The sequence below is a fragment of the Hylobates moloch genome, unplaced genomic scaffold (genome assembly GCF_009828535.3).
Source record: "Hylobates moloch isolate HMO894 unplaced genomic scaffold, HMol_V3 SCAFFOLD_11, whole genome shotgun sequence".
NCBI classification, from domain to species: domain Eukaryota; kingdom Metazoa; phylum Chordata; class Mammalia; order Primates; family Hylobatidae; genus Hylobates; species Hylobates moloch.
Window position 1 is genome coordinate 84,256,553 of NW_026652286.1, and position 20,429 is coordinate 84,276,981.

Genomic DNA, 20,429 nt, shown 5'->3' on the forward strand with positions numbered 1-20,429 from the left:
TATCTAAAAATGGAGTATTCTATTTGTATCATATAGTAATGAAATTTCTCTTTCTAAATCAAATAGAGCTGGGAAAAGAATTACGCTTGGAATTAGGAAATCTGTAATGTTAAAAAGTAAGTTGTTTAAGGATGAGCTTGCAGTCAAAAAATAAAAGAAAAAATAAAAATAAATAAGAGATTTTAAAACATAGTAAGTTGTAGAATACTATGCATGGTATGATTTCATTTGGGTTTTTAAATATATTATTTCTATTTACTATTTAAAGCAGTTTATTTTAATGCCTTAGTTCTCTTGAGCTGCTAGAACAAAATACCTTAGACTAGGTAACTTATAAACAACAGAAATTTATTTCTCACAGTTCTGGAGGCTGGGAAGTCCTAGATCAAGGTGCCAATGGTGTCTGGTAAGGACTCACTTTCTCAGATGGCACCTTCTCACTGTATCCTCACACGGTGAAAGGACAAGTTAGCTCTCTTGGGTCTCTTTTATATGGCCACTAATCGTGAACCGTACCCTCATGACCTAATCACCTCCCAAAGGCCCCACCTCCTAATATATCACATCGGGGATTAGATTTCAATGTATTAATTTTGGGGCAACACAAACAAGACCATAGCATATAATATGGGCTCCTATTAACATATTTATTTACTGTAAATATATTTATACATGAAACATATATATTTCATTATACATATATATTTTCACAGACAGATGAAAAAGTTTAGAAAATATGAATCAAGCTGTACAGTGGTTGTATGTATGGAGTGGGATTATGGGGAACTTTCATTTGTATGTTGTATGTTTGTTCCTGTGTTTTAAATTTTTTCACAATGACTATACACTGCTTTTCCTACTGGAAAAAATAGATACTATATTTACATCTGGAACAAAAATGAGACAACTCTGTAGTTCAACTTAAAGACATGTTAGCATATAGATCTTTTGGAGAAGCTCCAACAAGAGAGGAAACTAAGGCAAGTGTGTTTATTGCTGCAGTATATGTCTCCCTACCAATTATGGTCTCCTGCTCAGTGAGTTCTTGAATTGTTAGTCAGCAAAATGAATACTTTTTACTCTTTCCTAAATTCTGTCAGGCTACACATATTTTATAATTGATATATAGCTTGTCATTCCAGTGCTCTAGTGCCCCTTATATTTCAGCATACTGTAGCTGGTTAAGATAGTGTCACATAGTTTCATTCTTTTTTCTGTGCATTTGTCTCTCCATCTGTGAGTACAGCGTTGTGTTGATCCTTGCACCTATTCCATGTATCTCTCTATACTCTAACTTTGAATCTGCTAATCAAACGCTGTTCACTTTAGTTGGTGACCACTGTGTCCTAAAATAATATATTGTTACTGTAAGTACCTGATAAATTATTTTCTCTGAATCAGGTAACATCTCACTATAAATGAAGGTAACCACATGAAGGTATTTGAATATATTACTTATAGTACTTGACTATAGTATAAAGTTTTTACTGCTGTAGTGGAAAAGTCACTTATTAGGTACCAGGAGACTTGTGTAATTATCCAGCTCTATTATGTACTTGGGTAGTTACATTATCTACGTGGGGCTAATAATGCTTGCTGTGGTAACCTAACAAGGAATGAACATTCATTCATTAATGAGGATTAAGCAAGATAATGTATGTGAGAGTATTCTATAAATGGTAACATACAATGCAGATGTAAGTCTGTACTTTTGTTATTATGCTAATACAGAGTTTTTGTGATGGCATAGGTGGCAGTGATGTCATGATAGTGGTGGGAGTCCAGAAGGAAGATACTGCAAATACTTTTTTCAACATCGCTTTCTCATAACTAACAAGATCTTTTCTCTAGAATAGCTTTATTTAAAAAAAAATAATAATTGTGCTAGGAGCTCTCATAAGTATTTGCATATCCAGAAGTTGACCTAGGGAATAAAAAGAGGCAGAAAAATAGTTTAGTGGCTTGCTAATTAACACAAATTTGAGTTATATCCAAACTCAGTAGTGTCTTCTCAGCATTAACTATAGACAGTTCATTTGTCCTGAAAGCTTTATTGTTTGATTGCGATTGTGTAGATCTTTCTCCCATAAAACATTGGATTAGTAGGTGTATATATATGCTAAACAACTAAAATACAGCTTAATATCCTTAATTTAGATACATTTTAAATCTTAGCTTTAGCAGTTATCTTTTCATTTGGCTTCGCTGAGCAACTAGATTTCAACTCATGACTTGGTTAAGCCATCACCGTTTTGAACTTTCTGAGAAAATGGAAGAAAATCTCTGATTTTTCATAGGAAAACAAATTTAATTACTGGTAGGTATATATTGTACTTGCTTTTTTTTGAAAGCTTTAGGGAGAATTTCAACCTCTACATTAAAAGTCAGTAAGAAAAAGCTCTTATGACAATAACCTTCCCCTAAAAAGCACAAATGCTTCTTTGCCTGTCATTTAAAAAATATTTATTGTGCACTCAATGCAGAAATTGTAACGATATGATGCTCTAGTAGAGTTATAAAATCTTTAACGTAATTATTAGTTTGGAGAAAGTAAAGCATAGGTATCAATATCTAAAAATATTATAAACATTTTTTGATCTTCTTAAACAGTCATTCTTAACCTCTTCCATTTATTCATACCTCTTATAATTCAAACAGCAAAATATAAATCCTTTGAATTGATTATGTTGCTTGTTTTTTCCAAGTTACTCTATGTTTAAAATAGGAAAAATGATTTTCATAAAGTTATATAAGGTAGATGAAAGTAATAGGCTTGTGAAGCAAAATTGTATTCAGTAGAGCTAAAACCAAAGTGAGCTGTACTTTAATGTTTAATCAAAGTCCTAAAAATACGGTTGGTCTTAGTAGGCATGAGTTTTCTAGAAAGAGTACTATTTTGTTGAATTTCAGCATAGAGGAAAAGTAATGTTTTACATCTTTTGATTTTATACATGAAAATAAAAATTATTTTTACCGCTTTTAATGGACCTCTTTGTCTTTTAGGAGCGCATCTGACTTCAAGTTAGAGTTATATATTGTTTTTTCAAGCTACATATTCTTTACTGAGATGCTGAATATTTCACATATCATATAAAAGGAAGATTGTTCTTTAATTTACTAAGGTAAAATTAACCAAAAGTAATTTAAATTTCAGTTATTAGTGTAGCAATCTGTAGGAATTAAGTAGGCTCTGAGTTTTAATTGGAAACTTGCTTATATTTAGTTGTGTTTTTTTAAGGTAAAATAATGTGCTTACAGAGACATGGAATCAATCCAAATGCCCATCTATGATAGACTGGATAAAGAAAATATGGTACATGGAATACTTTGCAGCCATAACAAGAATGAGATCATGTCCTTTGCAGGGACAGGGTTGGAGCTGGAAGCTATTATTCTCAGCAAACTAATGCCGGAACAGAAAGCCAAACACCACGTGTTCTCACTTATAAGTGGGAGCTGAACAATGAGAACACATAGACACAGGGAGGGGAACCACACACACGGGTGCCTGTCAGGGGAGGTGATGGGAGGGAGAACATCAGGATAAATAGCTAATGCATGCAGGGCTTAATACCTAGGTGATGAGTTGGTAGGTGTGGCAAACAACCATGGCACACGTTTACCTGTGTAACAAACCTGCACATCCTGCACATGTATCCCAGAACTTAATAATATGCTTACACTTGATGTGTATATAGGTAGCCATTGTTTGTACATTCATTCATTCATTTAACAGATAATGCATTGAACACCTACACTATGGCAAGAACTCCATTTTAATTATTTTGCTACAGCGTAAGTTGCTATTTTGGCTTTGTCAGTGGCAAATACATTATCCCAGCCAGGAGGACTTTGCAGGCTCTATAGCTTTTTTTTGGTGAGCTGATGAATTTTGTCAAAAGCCTTTTCTGCATCTATTGAGATAATCATGTGGTTTTTGTCTTTGGTTCTGTTTATATGCTGGATTACATTTATTGATTTGCGTAGGTTGAACCAGCCTTGCATCCCAGGGATGAAGCCCACTTGATCATGGTGTATAAGCTTTTTGATGTGCTGCTGGATTCGGTTTGCCAGTATTTTATTGAGGATTTTTGCATCAATGTTCATCAAGGATATTGGTCTAAAATTCTCTTTTTTGGTTGTGTCTCTGCCTGGCTTTGGTATCAGGATGATGCTGGCTTCATAAAATGTGTTAGGGAGGATTCCCTCTTTTTCTATCGATTGGAATAGTTTCAGAAGGAATGGTACCAGTTCCTCCTTGTACCTCTGGTAGAATTCAGCTGTGAATCCATCAGGTCCTGGACTCTTTTTGGTTGGTAAGCTATTGATTATTGCCACAATTTCAGAACCTGTTATTGGTCTATTCAGAGATTCGACTTCTTCCTGATTTAGTCTTGGGAGGGTGTATTTGTCAAGGAATTTATCCATTTCTTCTAGATTTTCTAGTTTATTTGCATAGAGGTGTTTGTAGTATTCTCTGATGGTAGATTGTATTTCTGTGGGATCAGTGGTGATATCCCCTTTTTCATTTTTTATTGCATCTATTTGATTCTTCTCTCTTTTCTTCTTTATTAGTCTTGCTAGCGGTCTATCAATTTTGTTGATCTTCTCAAAAAACCAGCTCCTGGATTCATTAATTTTTTGAAGGGTTTTTTGTGTATCTATTTCCTTCAGTTCTGCTCTGATTTTAGTTATTTCTAGCCTTCTGCTAGCTTTTGAATGTGTTTGCTCTTGCTTTTCTAGTTCTTTTAATTGTGATGTTAGGGTGTCAATTTTGGATCTTTCCTGTTTTCTCTTGTGGGCATTTAGTGCTATAAATTTCCCTCTACACACTGCTTTGAACGTGTCCCAGAGATTCTGGTAGGTTGTGTCTTTGTTCTCGTTGGTTTCAAAGAACATCTTTATTTCTGCCTTCATTTCATTATGTACCCAATAGTCATTCAGGAGCAGGTTGTTCAGTTTCCATGTAGTTGAGCGGTTTTGAGTGAGTTTCTTAATCCTGAGTTCTAGTTTGATTGCACTGTGGTCTGAGAGACAGTTTGTTATAATTTCTGTTCTTTTACATTTGCTGAGGAGAGCTTTACTTCCAACTATGTGGTCAATTTTGGAATAGGTGTGGTGTGGTGCTGAAAAAAATGTATATTCTGTTGATTTGGGGTGGAGAGTTCTGTAGATGTCTATTAGGTCCACTTTGTTTAGAGCTGAGTTCAATTCCTGGATATCCTTGTTAACTTTCTGTCTAGATGATCTGTCTAATGTTGACAGTGGGGTGTTAAAATCTCCCATTATTATTGTGTGGGAGTTTAAGTCCCTTTGTAGGTCACTCAGGACTTGCTTTATGAATCTGGGTGCTCCTGTGTTGGGTGCATATATATTTAGGATAATTAGCTCTTCTTGTTGAATTGATCCTTTTACCATTATGTAATGGCCTTCTTTGTCTCTTTTGATCTTTGTTGGTTTAAAGTCTATTTTGTCAGAGCTGATAATTTTAATGGAAGTCATTTGCTACTCCAAAAGCTTTACATGAATGCTGCATAGGAGTAATTAGAAGCTGTAACAAGGAGTCAATTCTTTGTACAAATATTTATCTCACATAACTTTATATGATTGAAGATAATACATTGGTGCTTCTAAGATCCCACCTAAACACAATTTCTTTAAAAATCTGTCAAAATTGTTGAGTATCCACTGTGTAAAAATACAGAAATAAAAAAGATAAATATTACATATGTACATACATATATATACACATACATATGTGAAACAATGTAATCAATCCTGAGATAACAAAAAACACATAGAAATTTGTCTTGTCATTAGATACACTAAATCTGTGGGAAATTGGCAATGAAAGAGTTATGACCAAAACGAATTACTTCTGAGTTTTTAGCCATTTTTTTCAGTCAGTTGGGACATTCATATATGGGGATTATGGAATGTAAGGAATGACAGAAATTGGTAGAGCAGCAAAATCTGGTCTCCCAGTTTGCAGTTTTGCCAAGAATTCTGGTGAGAGATCGTATGTCATTAATTTCATCTTGGGGCTTCCTTTTGATATACCACTCCAATTTTGAGCAAGTTATCATGAAAAACATGGATCACTTAGATGTGAATGAGAGTAACTTGAATTAATGTAACTGGGCATCTAATTATTATAAGTTCTTGAAGAAACAAAACCAACTAGATTAAGAAGGCCTTGATTAGAAAAGGTGCTTTTGAAAATATTTTAATAATTCTAAATATAATAACTTGACTAAAACTTTTATTGAATAATTACCATGTGGCAAGTACTCTCTCAATCACCTTGTATGTCTTTCCTCATTTAACTCTCACATAGGTGGATGTGTTATCATTATCTTCATATAGATGAGGAAAGGGAGACTCCAATTGATAAAATAAATTTGCTCATAGTGACACAGTTAATAATTAGAAGAAATAGTCTTGATTAAATCAGAGGCAGGTGAGTCTTGGTTTTAAAAACCCATGTTCTTAACCATTATAATGGTGTTTCTCAAAGTATGTTTTGTAGACCACAAACATTGAAATTATATTAGGTAACTATATTAAAAGGTTCCTAGGTCCCATGTCAGACCTTCTGAATCAGATTCCTTGGGTATAGGATCCAGGGCTCTGAATTTTTAACAAGCTTTTCAAGGTGATTCTTACGGACGCTAAAGTGTGAGAACCACTGCACTACCAGGGCTGAGGGTCAAGTTGGGCCAACTACCCTTCACCTCAACAAAAAGGGCCACCCCAAGAGTAGGACTGAGAAGAAGCCATCCAACCGTAAAGGTAATGGGAAAAGACATTACTACTTTGATTATGAAAAGACAATTTAGTTGGAGATTCTTTAGTCATAGTATACATTATAGAAATAACATCAGACTCCAATTTGATTGCTGTCATTTATGGAACTGTTCTCGGAACCATAGATTGAGAAAAACAACCTTTTATCCTTCCTCCTAAGCTCAGAAATGCTCAGTAACTTGACCTTCAGCTTTGGCACCAACTTCCCTTACCTTGCACCAGAAGAATTCTTCCAACAGAAGGCAAGAAAAGAGAATATCCAAGAAGATGGACAGTGAGAAAGGGAATTGGCATTTTCATAGGAAAGAGGACTACTTCAGAGAGAGGTTCCTAAAATTGAGGTTTAATGAAGGCGTGTCTTCCTCACAGGGTGGAGATCAGATTGGATACAGATATGAACGTGCATATTGCCTTGCAAAGAAGCTTTCTAAGAACATTAAACAGTGAGAAATGGTCAGTTGTGGCACCAAGACGGAGATTTATGCCAAAGAATCTTATCGGAAGTAGATTCCATCCATTTTCAACGCCAGTACCAAAATGTTCCACCCATAATTTTAGGGTTGCCCTGGGGCAAGCTGGGAGGTTTCTGTGCTGTAAATTAGCTTTTTCCCTTCTCAGATCTGTCTTCCTTTCCCTTCCATGTTATCTACATTTTATAAGTTATCTATACAGTTTAAACACCTCTTTTGTTTTACTTTTCTTCGTTCTATTTTATTGACCATTCTTTGACACTTGCCATGTGTGTTTTGAATTCTAAAGTCAATTTCAAAATGGTTTCCATTGTTAAGAATTTGAAGCAAAAGATTGTGAGGAAAGCAAATATAGAAATTTCTTAGGGAAAACATGATTATAATAAAGTATATGTTAGTAAATATTTTTCTGCTCTATAGCAGTGGTATTATTATTCCTTCCTAAGGGAATTTCTGTTATTTTTTTTTTTTTTTCAATTTTTAACACAAAATAAGGCATCTGAAGGGGAGGAAGAACTCTTAAAAGCTCCAATGATTGGGCGAATCTTTATGGAAAAATCATAAAAAGAAAAAACCCAGCTGTGAGAGTTAGAGTATCTGATTTCCTTTTCTCTGCCAGATATTTTATTTGCCTGTTGAAATCGCTGATGGTTATATTATCTCCTAAGCTGTATGTTTTTAATCTTTGGAATGCAGACTACTTCAAGGTCTGAGTTATTATTATTCAGTAATGACAATAGTATTTGGCCATTGTCAGATCATTTGGCCAAAAGAGATCCTGTTTGCCTAACTCTTTTTCTTATTTCTTGACTCAGTTGTGTGATATTGTCACTTGTACCCTGTTTATAGTTCTATCTGTGTAAAAACCAAATTATGAGTTACTTAAAGGTAAGTTCTTTAATATTATGCTTTGTTTAATCAGTATAAAACAACTTTTCAAAGTGTTGTTCTACAGTTCTGAGATAAGCATCTTAAGTAGCTTTTAAATTAGTTCCCCACACCTAAATACAAGTGAGAATTGTACATTTTTCTGCTTGTCATCAACTGCCTCTTCTCCTCAGTCTTAACCGTGTTTCACTAACCATGCCCATCTGTTGTGTCTTATTAAGAATCTGTACACCATCAGCTTCACACTTTTGGAGTATTGTACAAAAGCTTCATGGAGAATGTGACTGTGTTTTAAATGAGGTGAAATTTTCCTCCCCAGGTAGGGACTAGTTTTGATTCTCACTTAAAATGGAGACACTTCAGAAGATTATTATGAGTATGAAATCTGATTTCAGAATACATTACAATCATTCCCTTGACAGAAAATTTAATCAGAATATTTAAAGCATTATTCTACAATGCAGCAATTTGTCAGATTTATCAGTAGATTCTTCAAATAAGTATATAATTTTTAAAATTTTTCAAAAAAAATGTTTTTCTCTGGCAGGGCACAGTGGCTCATGCCTGTGATCCCAACACTTTGGGAGGCCAAGGCGCACAGATCACTTGAGGTCAGGAGTTCAAGACCAGCCTAGCCAACATGGTGAAACCTCTTCTCTACTAAAAATACAAAAATTAGCCAGGCATGGTGGTGCACGCCTGTAATCCCAGCTACTCAAGAGGCTGAGGCGGAAGAATTGCTTGAAACCAGGAGGTGGAGGTTGCAGTGAGCCAAGATTGCGCCACTGCACTCCAGCCTGGGCAACAGAGCAAGACTCTGTCTCAAAAAAAAAAAAGAAAAGAAAAAAATTTGTTCTCTTCCTTTGTTTATCTTATCTACCAATAAAATCTGAAATCCCAAACTACTTTATATAGGTCAGGCAATATCAGTAATTTTTATTTTAGTGTTTTATATTAACTGTTGCTTAAAATCCGTGTGGATAATCTGCTGCATTTTGGGGTGTCTATACAGAGGCTTTGACGGTGGTAATGATGGCAGTGATAGGTTTTGTTGAAAGACGGTAGCCTGAGAAGCCTCTCTTGGCTTTATAGCTACCTAGGTGGAGGTCTATTCTCTGTGGTCTTTCCTAAAATGGCCTGTGCATATCTCCCAATGCTTTCTTGCTATTTTACAATTCTATAAACTATAGGTCTGTGTCATGTACTAGACTGAACTCTGTGGGAGCAAAGAATGTTTCTTATTTATATTTGTACCTCTAGTACATGGCAGAATGCATACCCCACAGCATATTGTAAATACTCTATCAGTGTTTATTACGAGATTGAGAAGACCAGGTGCAGTGGCTCACACCTGTAATCCCAGCACTTTGGGAGGCCAAGGCGGGCGGATTGCTTGAGCTCGGGAGTTCAAGACCAGCCTGAGCAACACAGCAAGACCCTGTCTATACTAAAAATCAAAAAAAAAAAAAAAAAAATAGCCCGGTGTGGTGCTGTGTACCTGTGGTCCCAGCTACTCAGGAGGCTGAGGTGAGAGGATCGCTTGAGCCTTGGGGGCAGAGGTTGCAATGAGCCAAGATTGCGCCATTGCACTCCAGCCTGGGTGACTGAGTGATAACTGTATCCAACAAAAAGAGAGAGAGATTGAGAGAATTAACACTCTGACATTGACAATTACTGTTTTGAATTATCAAAACAGTGGACCAAGATAGAGTTGGCCAGGAACATATTTATATTACTTTTAACTATTTCTCTGTTAATAATGGCTCTAGTTATTCATCTACTAGGGAATGTGTTGTTTTTCAATTTACCAAGAAGGTTCAACTTTCTAAATGTATTGATATGCAGATAATTTTGTTCAGAAATATTTATGTTTTGGTTATTATGTGAATTCAAGCTACTTTTTTTTACCTATTCTCCCTCTGTACAACTCACCAGTTTTAACATTCCATAAGGATAACTAACATAGTAGTTGTCACCATTTTTTAAATGTTTTTAGAGAAACTCATTGAGGTTAATGGAAAGAAACAGGGACAAGTCATTCAAAATGCAAAATTCAGTTTGTTTCTGAACTGCATTTCTTAATGTTTCTGAAATGTCTGTTCTGAAATTTTGTTCCACGTTGTGCCTTATTTAGTACTGGTGAGTTTGGCCTTTCAAATAAAATTTAAAAATTATGCTATGGAATTCTTACCTGAGTTACTAGTAAGCTAGTTGCCCAATTCTCATTTAATTTTCTGACTTAATATTTTCTCAGAACTTCTATTTCTCCCTTAATGTAATGTCATCACCCATTTTATGTTCGTATACTCTAGATGTTTAGCTAACTTAAATTTACCTTGAGAGATAAATAGAAACTTTTTAAAAGGACTTTTTTATTATTTTAATCTGAAGACAGAAATGGAAAGAAACCTCAATGTGCTCTTTGTTTTCCAATAGCCTAAGAATAAATTTATGCAAATATTTGTTGAGCATCCTAAGTCCTTATTCTTAGGGCCATGGACTACAACTTGTATAAGATGTGTTTTTTTACTTTCAATTATTTTGAATAAATGAGACATATTTATATAACAAAGCTTAAAGAGCAAGGCAAGATTTTTAAAAATGAGATGGCATTTGAATTGGAACTCGAAGGACTATTGAAAGTATGTAGCCTGCCTGACTGGTATTTTTGGATAGGTCTTGGATTATCACCGCCTTTGCTGATAAACTCTCATTTTGGGTGCATGTTTTTTCTGTTTTGGTAAATATTGCTGACTTTGTAGTCTTTGAGGTGATTTTGCATATGTTTATTCTGTTTCATTCATATGCAGATTTTATTAATTAGAATATATTGGGGGTCTTTTTGGGTTTTGTTTTGTTTTGTTTTTGAGACAGGGTCTCACTCTGTTGCCCAGGCTGAAGTGCAGTGGTGCAGCCATGGCTCACTGCAGCCTCAACCTCCCAGCCTCAAGCCATCCTCCCACCGCAGCCTCCAGAGTAGCTGGGACTACAGACACATGCCACCATGCCTGGCTAATTTTTTTTATTTTTTGTAGAGCTGGGTCTCGTTGTATTGCCCAGGCTGGCCTTGAGCTCCTGGCCTCAAGTGATCCGCCTGCAGTGGCCTCCCAAAGTGCTGGGATTACAGGCATGAGCCACCATGCCTGGCCAGAGTAGAAGTAATAGATTTTTATTTCTACAAGGATGGAAGAGAATTGGTGGGGGGAGGTGGGGAGTAAGTGTCAGATGAAAGTAACAGCATGAGCTCCAGAGTACAGAAAGTTATGAGGTTTATATGAGAACAAAGCAGTTCAGGTTGGCTAGAGCAAATGGAAGAGGAAAGGTAGATAGGAGGAGGAGACGTAATAGGAAGACAGAGTAAGGGAATAAAATGGGCTGAAACTAACGTCATGCAGGTTCAGTATTCTAACTAGGCTAAGGAGTAACGTGGGCTTAATGAATTCCATAGGCATGGAAGAGCTATTAAGAATATTTAAATAAAAAACAACCTACTTGGAGTTCTGCTTTAGAAAGATTATTTTTATTTATTTATTTATTTATTTATTTATTTTTATTTTATTTATTTATTTATTTTTGAGACAGAGTCTCGCTCTGTCACCCAGGCTGGAGTGCAGTGGCGTGATCTCGGCACACTGCAACCTCCGCCTCCCAGGTTCAAGTGATTCTTCTGCCTCAGCCTCCCAAGTAGCTGGGACTACAGGTACACACCACCACGCCCGGTTAATTTTTGTGTTTTTAGTAGAGACGAGGTTTCACCATATTGGCCAGGCTGGTCTCAAACTCCTGACCTCGTGATCCACCTGCCTTGGCCTCCCACCAAAGTGCTGGGATTACAGGCATGAGCCACTGCGCTGGGCCTGGAAAGATTAATTTGTATTAGAATCGAGAGATATGGCCGAGTGCAGTGGCTCACATCTATAATCCCAGCACTTTAGGAGGCCGAGGGAGGCAAATCACTTGAGCCAAGGAGTTTGAGACCAGCCTGGGCAACATGGCAAAACCCCACCTCTACAAAAAACACAAAAATTAGCCAGGCACAGTGGCATATGCCTGTAGTCCTAGCTACTCAGAAGCTGAGATGGGAGAATCACCTGAGCCCGGTGATCAAGGATGCAGTGAGCCATGACCACACCACTGCACTCCAGCTTGGGCAACAGAGTGAGACCTTGTCACAAAAAAAAAAAAAAAGAAGAAGAAGAAGAATTAGGAGATACCAGAGCCTTAGTGATTATTTTAACAAGTACTGCAGTAACCAAATGAAATGGGTCAGTACTAATATGAGGTAATAGCAGCAGAACTCAATTGGGGAGGAGGTGGTAGAGGAATGAGCCAGATGGGAGAGAGATTCCAGAAAGAAAATGCAGAGCCCAGCATTCTTTTCCAAAAACATAAGAATAAATGAAAGGTTAACATGTGTCAGGAAAGGATTTGAAAATCAAATGCTTGATGCAGATACCTTCTTATTAATAATATCTATAGAACATCTTTGCCAGTTACATGATTTTCTGTCTTTTAATGGCCAGTTTGTGTGATACTGATTACCTGATCATTTTTTTCATTTTTATTTACTGTCGTAATCTTTTTTATTAAGTTTTACTATCATTGGAGCCATTCTTTAGTCTCTTGTCTGTTATTGTCGGTGCCTTTTAATTTTGCAATTTTACTGTCATTGGAGACATTTTTTAGTCTCTCATCTGTTATTGTTGGCCCTTTTTAATTTGCAGTATTAGTCTGATTTGACTTTTGCCTTTTCATCTACCTCCCGTGTTCTAGACATGGCTTGTTAAGTAGGAGAACACACACACAACCCAACTCTTGTGAAGGGAAATACAGTTTAAGGTTACAAAGATGTCTCATGGTAATTCAAGGATAAGAAGTGCAGCTTAGCCAGGCATCGTGGGAACCAGAAAGCTAAAAGATACCTTTTTTCTTAAAGGAGTAGTGGTGTTCTTTTTAATGGCCTCCCTGCTTCTTGAGACACATCTCTCTATGCCTCGTCACTGTCCCAGCTGGCTTCCTCCGTCTGCTTATTCCTTTTACAATGGCTCAAACACATTCTCCATTTTTATATGCTCTTTCAGCTCAGTTCCACACAGCTCCCTGGCAGCTTCCCTCTTTGTCTCTCGTTTTCCCAAGAGAGGGAATCTGATTCACCCACCTCACTTTTCAATCCAAGTCACAGTATCCTTCCTGAGCCATTAGCCTTTCAGCTAAAAGTAATAAAAACCTGATTCAAATTGGCTAAGAAATGAGGAAATGTATTATCTCCTGTAACAGGAAATCCAAAGGAGGGGCAACCTTTAGAGTTGATTGGAGATGCAACCGTGTCAAGGAGACACAGGTTCTTTGCATCTCCTCGCTCTGCCAGCCTCAGCTTTATCTTTAGTAAAATGGCTACAGCAATTTCAGGTGTCACATCCAGATATTCAGAAAACTGAATGGCCATTTCTTCCTGTGGCTTTTTCTTAGGCGTGAGAAAAAAATTTTCCTAAAATCTGCCCTGAAAATGAGCCTCATGTTTCATTGGCTGGATTTGCAGTTAGAGGCTGTTTGGATTAATAAGCTCTGCTGGTGAGAAAGAGAAACCACCAAAATATACCATTTCTATACCCATCACTGACAAGGGGAAAAGGATTGCCCTGAGACTAAATCAGGCCCATATGTGAAGTTGGGATTGCGGTCATTTTCCTCGGTGGTTAGTGAAGCCTTGTATCTGGAGGGTGGAAGGGAATGGCAGTCTACTGATGGGGTCCCAGAAGAGCCCATAGGTCCATATACACCGTGTGTAAGCTCTTCTAAAATGAAAATCACTGTGAGAATTTTACGTGAAGAAAATTGAGTTTACTGCAACTATCTTTAGGTCAGGTGTGTACCTGTGTAGTATATGTTACATACTTAGTGTATATACTATGTGCGTGGTGTAAAACCAGGCCACTTTGTGCTATGAGTGAGGACTCCCCATAAGGGCATGGCAGACAGGTACCCTGAAATATATCTGGTATACCTCTTTGAGATCAGTCTTCTGAAATGTTACAGATACAGTCCTTCCTCAGATTTTCCATAATGAATTATATTGATTTCAGTTAAACACTGCTTCAATTTTGTCATAAAAAATATTTAATAGTCAGTCATATTAAATTTTTACAAAGTTTAGAATATCTTTTAGTGAAAAGTTGCTTGGCCACAATGAATATACCATGTGAGAGTATAGTACCAGTAGAGATATACTTTCCAAAACCTGAACCTAATGGATTTAATATCCAAGCTGTGAGGTTGGCTTTTTTTTTTTTTTTTTTTTTTTAGTTCTTTTTTTGTTTAAGAGATGAGGTCACACTATAGTTTCCCAGGTTGGATTTGAACTTCTGGCCTCAAGTGATCCTCCTGCCTCAACCTCTTGAGTAGCTGGGATTAAGGCACACACCACCATACCCAGCTGAGCTGTGTTATCTAATATGACTTTCAGGATTCCTAGTAAGGAGTGTCACACTTTGCATGGTATCTTGCTGAGTTTGTGCATACCAGTTGAGATGAATCTAAAAATACTAGTATCTACTCTTTCTCTTTGCTTGGTACAATGTGCAAGCAGAAGATTCAAAATACATCATTGAAGAATAAGACTATTTATGCATCACAAGGAATATACTGAACTAGGTTAGAAGCCCAGAAAGTTCTTCTTTTTAAAGATATATGTCAATACCCATACCTGCAGTTTGAGATTGATTGACTGATTGATTTTTTATAAGCCTTATTGCTAACAGAGAGAAGCCACAGAATGGGGAAGAGGGAAAAGAAAAGGAAGCAGGAAGGGCACTAAAGACAGCTGTCTTCTTTTCAGTTTTACCAAGAGCCCTGATGCCTACTTTTGAAAATGGTTTTAGATACTTCTATAGGCCAGTGTTTCCTACATGTTCTACAGAAGCCGGTCCCTGACAAGCTCCTTTAAAAAGGATTCTGTAGTCACAAATACCATGGTGGAAAATGTTAAATAATTCTTCTGGGTATTTACACTGCATATTAGTAAATTAGAAGACTGAGACTGTGTATTAGTTGATTCTCATACTGCTATTAGGAAATACCTGAGACTGGGTAATTTATAAAGAAAAAGACGTTTAATGGACTCACAGTTCCACATGGCCAAGGAGGCCTTGCAATCATGGCAGAAGGTGAAGGAGGAGCAAAGGCACATCTTACGTGGCAGCAGGCAAGAGTGCATGTGCAGAGGAACTGCCCTTTATAAAACCATCAGATCTTGTGAAACTTACTCACTATCATGAGAACAGCACGGGAAAACCCTGCCCACATGATTCAGTTACCTGCCACCAGGTCCCTCCCATGACATGTTGGGATTATGGGAGCCACAATTCAAGATGAGATTTGGGTGGGAACACAGCCAAACCATATCAGTGTGTAATAAATAACTCAAATTTCTTTAATCCTATATTTTCCAAACTTTCTTAGTCACCAAATGTCTCTTTTCATATACATCTTTTAACATCTTGCAGGGCACACTGGGAACTGCTAAGGTCAGAGAGGAGTGTTCTTGAGCAGAGGAATGACTTTATGAAAGCAGTGTTTTAGTCAAAGTCATGTAGTGTATAGGATGATTGGAAACAGAAGAGATTGGAAACGTAAGATCCTGTTTGGAGGCTATTGGAATATTTTGGGATAAAGAAGATGTCACAGATGGATAATAATAGCAAATATTCATTCATCAATTCAGCAAATATTGATTAAGCACTAACTATATGACAAGCATTGTTCCAGATCCAGGGAATACAGAGAGAAAACAGTTCAAAATCCTTGTCCTCATTCACATCCTAAAAGAGGGAGAAATACAGTAAAACAGACACATATATAAAATGGCAAGTGGTGAAGAGTACCAAAAAGAGAAACAGAGCAGGGTAAAGGGGCCAGGTGCAGTGGCTCACACCTATAATCCCAGTGCGTTGGAAGGCTGATGTGGGTGGATCGCGTGAGCCAAAGAGTTTGAGACCAGCCTGGGCAACATGGCAAAACGTCATCTCTACAAAAAATTAGGCCCGGCACAGTGGCTCATGGCTGTAATCCCAGCACTTTGGGAGGCCGAAGCAGGCAGATCTCTTGAGCTCAGGAGTTTGAGACCAGCCTGGGCAACATGGCAATACCCTGTCTCTACAAAAGATACAAAATAGTAGCTGGGCATGGTGGTGTGTGCATGTAGTCCCAGTTACTTGGGGGGCTGAGGCAGGCAGATTGCTTGAGACCAGGAGGTCAAGGCTGCAGTGAGCCGTGATCATGCCATTGCACTCCAGCCTGGGAGATAATCCCAACACTTTGGGAGGCTGAGGCACGTGGATTTCTTGAGCCCAGGAGTTCAAGCCCAGCCTGGGCAACATGGCAAAACCCCATCTCTACAAAAAAATTACAGAAAATTAGCCAGGTGTGGTGGTATGCGTCTATAGTCTCAGCTACCCAGGAGGCTGAAGTGGGAGGGTCACCTGAGCCCAGTAGTCTAGGCTGCAGTGAGTCGTGATCACACCACTGCACTCCAGCCTGGGCAACAGAGTGAGACCCTATTTCAAAAAAAAAAAAAAACAAATAGGGTAAAGGTAGAGTCTCTGGGGTGGTGGTTAGAGGGAGACCTTTCTGATGAGTGGTCATTTAAGCAGAAAAGTTAAGAAGAAAGTTAGGAATTAAGTTAGGAAGAAAGCAATGTGGATATCTAAACACAGAGAACAGCCAGACGAAGGTCTTGAGGTCAGAACCCAAGGCTAGAGGGTGGTAGAGGGTGGTGGGAGATGCAGGGAGGCATGGTGAGGCATGGAAAGGGACAGGATATGGTTGAGATCACATGGGGTCTAATAGACCATGGTAGAGACTTGGAATTTTATACTGAGTGAGACTGGAAGCCAGTGGAGCATTTTGAGCAGAGCTGTGACATGGAAAGACTCAGTTTTTCAGTGGTTACTCTTACTTCTGTGTGGAGAACAGACTGGAGTAGAGCTGGAGTAGAGCGAGGAGACTGGTTAGGAGCATTGCCACAGTCCAGGCATGAGACGGTGGTGTCATGGCCTCAGGGGGTCATGGTGCAGGTGGTAGGAAGCAAGAGCTTCCAGGTAGCTTTTCAAGGTAGGAGTTGACAGAAATGGATGATACCATGCTCCAGATTTTAAGTGTTTAAGCCTAATTATTTGATCCTTATAAAAACCTTTGGGAGTGGATAGAGTTATTATCTGTTTTACAGTTGAGGAGACTAAAGCACAGAAAAGTAGCTTGCCTGAGATCATACAGCCAGTAAGTGGTGGCACTGGATTTGAAGCTCCAGAGCCTGTGCTCTATTCATTATGCTACACCCTCCCCCACTCCCCACCCTCCAGAGAGGAAGTAGAAGGAAACCCTGGGCCAGGGCCAAATAGCACATAATGCCTCTGCCTTCCACCTTCCAGCCAGTAAGTGCAAAATTCCTAAGAAATGAAATCAAAATTTCTCCTCTTTAATCAGCTTTTAAAGTGTTGACCTAGTTCTGCATAACCTTGTCCTTTTCTGTATTTTTCTATGAAACAATTTTTGGAAGACTTTCAGAGTTTTGGGGGGCAAATCATGTCTTCTATTTTTCACCAAAGGGAAAGATTGGGGCAAGGTAAACTGGTAGTGGGCAGACTGGAGTGTGGGAGAGCGTGAAATAAGAACCAGGTATTCGGCCAGGCACAGTGGCTCATGCCTGTAATCTTTGAGAGGCCGAGGCGGGCAGACCACTAGAGGTCAGGAGTTGGTGACCAGCCTGGCCTACATAGTGAAACCCTGTCTCTACTCAAAATACAAAAATTAGCTGGGCATGGTGGCACACGCCTGTAGTCCCAGCTACTAGGGAGGCTGAGGCAGGAGAATAGCTTGAACCTGGGATGGGGAGGTTGCAGTGAGCCGAGATCGCACCACTGCACTGCAGCGTGGGCGACAGAGCGAGACTCCATCTCAAAGAAAAAGAAACCAGGTATTCTTTCAGGGTTAATTCTGACAGTTTTTTGAAACATTCTATTCCCCACCATCACCGCCCCCCCACACACACACACCTCTACACCCCTCCCATTAGAGAAATGGGATAGCAATCAGGGCATTGTACACTGCCTTTTGTTTCTCTGCCTAAGATGGCCTAACTACTTTGATTCTGATGGGTTTAGTTGGAACAGCAGAACTCTTAGTACTGCTGATCGTATCACCCTTTCTTTTCCTTTTACCCTATTAGCTTGGGAGCTTGGGGACTTTAGAGCACTTTCAGGAAGGGAGAAGACAATTCTTTTTTTTTTTTTTTTTTTTTAGGAGGGGGGGGCTTGCTCTTTCACCCAGGCTGGAGTGCAGTGCAGTGGCGCGATCTCGGCTCACTGCAGGCTCCGTCCCCCGGGGTTCACGCCATTCTCCTGCCTCAGCCTCCCGCGTAGCTGGGACTACAGGCGCCCGCCACCTCGCCCGGCTAATTTTTTTGTATTTTTTAGTAGAGACGGGGTTTCACCGTGTTAGCCAGGATGGTCTCGATCTCCTGACCTCGTGATCCACCCGCCTCAGCCTCCCAAAGTGCTGGGATTACAGGCGTGAGCCACCGCGCCCGGCGGGAGAAGACAATTCTAAGAATTTACACATTTGAAATATTTTTTTCCAGTTACAGTGGCTCTAATCTAACCAAGTAAATCAAGGTTAAATTAAATATCTCTCACAATCCTACAGTCTACTGAACTCTGCTTCTAAAACAGTGGACTTGGAGAATGGTTGAAATAAGAAAGGAATGGATCCAGATGCTGTAGGAATTTGGTAGGATTTGGTGATGTACCAGGGATACCATGGGGCAAGTGTAGACCAGGGATGGGATGGAATGATCACAATAAGGCCAGAGTGGGTAGGAGATATTAGAATCAACATTTAGAAATGTCAGTTCAAGACCAGCCTGGGCAACATGGCGAAACCCCATGTTTACAAAAAAAAAATACACACTAGCCGGGTGTGGTGGTGTGTGCCTGCTGCAGTCCCAGCTACTGGGGTAGGAGGAGTGTTGTGGGGGGTGCTTCTGAGGTTGGAGGAAAGTAGAGACAGCGAAACGCTGTCTCTACTAAACCTTGAGCCCAGGAGATCAAGGCTGCAGTGACCGTGATTGCACCACTGCACTCCAGCCAGGGTGACAGAGCAAGACCCTGTCTCAAAAAAAAGAAAAAAAAAAGGAAAAGAAATATTGGGGCCGGGCGTGGTGGCTCACTCCTGTAATCCCATCACTTTGGGATGCCAAGGCGGGCAGATTGCCTGAGGTGGGGAGTTTGAGACCAGCCTGACCAACATGGAGAAACCCCATCTATACTAAAAATACAAAAAAATTAGCGGGATGTGGTGGCGCATGCCTGTAATCCCAGCTACTCGGGAGGCTGAGGCAGGAGAATCACTTGAACCCAGGAGGCAGAGGTTGTGGTGAGCTGAGATTGTGCCATTGCACTCCAGCCTGGACAACAAAAGCAAAACTCCATCTCAAAAAAAAAAAAAGAAAGAAAAAGAAAAAAAAAGAAAAGAAATATTGGAAAACCACTAAACCTATGGTTCTGTTTTCCATGGACTTTGATTCTCCATGCATTGCTCTCTAAGTTACTAGACCACCGTTAAGGGTCAGAACCTTGGAGAGTTCCAGGCAGTAGACACTTTACAATGTGTGTGACTACTGCACTAGCATGAAATGGACAGGATGAAGCTAGTATAAATGATGCTGAAGCAGACCTCTCGTGTGCTTTCTGTTGAAATCTCCAAGTTTAAAAGGCTGCCACCTCTACCTCCCTGCAACCTCAAGGAGATGTTGGTGCAGCGAAATATTTCAGTCTATCTTATGAAAGAGGCATAAAGTCAGCATAGTTATCGTAGGGTTTCTGTTAAATTTTGATGTTGTAGAGGGGTGTTGGAGTTCCTTTCAGGTTCTGTGCTTTCTCCTGAGGTCTCTTCTAAGGGTATGGTATTGCTTCTCTTTGTTATTTCCTGACCTGTGATAAAATTAATTAGAATCTTTGGTAGGGTTGGAAGAGTGAGTTTGCCTAAATCTACCCTTGTTGTTTTCTGGTAAGTGCTTATATTTGTAACAGAAAGATAAAAAAAGATACTGTATGTTATGCAGATAGTTTGTAAAAGCTGAAGGTAAGTTTAGGCTGTTGCTAGCCACAACAGACTTTTGCAGTATAATTAAGTTAAGTCTATCTCTGCTTTTTACCACCTCTAATTTCAGTAATCTTGTTTTGTGGCACTAAAATAAATCTAGACACTTAA

General features: G+C 38.9%; 1 protein-coding gene across 6 annotated transcripts in view; it reads left to right on the top strand.

Moving 5' to 3' along the window:
- Window positions 1-20,429, top strand: part of SIK2 (salt inducible kinase 2) — a 136,284-nt gene that overhangs the window by 51,752 nt on the left and 64,103 nt on the right. Inside the window, exons 2-4 of one of the 6 annotated variants that reach the window (XM_058446662.1) lie at window positions 3,004-3,122; window positions 6,338-6,460; window positions 7,177-7,260. The exons of 1 other annotated variant lie outside the window; for it this stretch is intronic. The gene's annotated coding sequence lies outside the window, so the exon portion shown is untranslated. Of the gene's footprint in view, window positions 1-3,003; window positions 3,123-6,337; window positions 6,461-6,910; window positions 7,082-7,176; window positions 7,261-20,429 lie in introns of those variants that run through there. 4 more of the 6 variants (XM_058446663.1, XM_058446664.1, XM_058446665.1 and 1 more) reach the window with 4 other exon arrangements.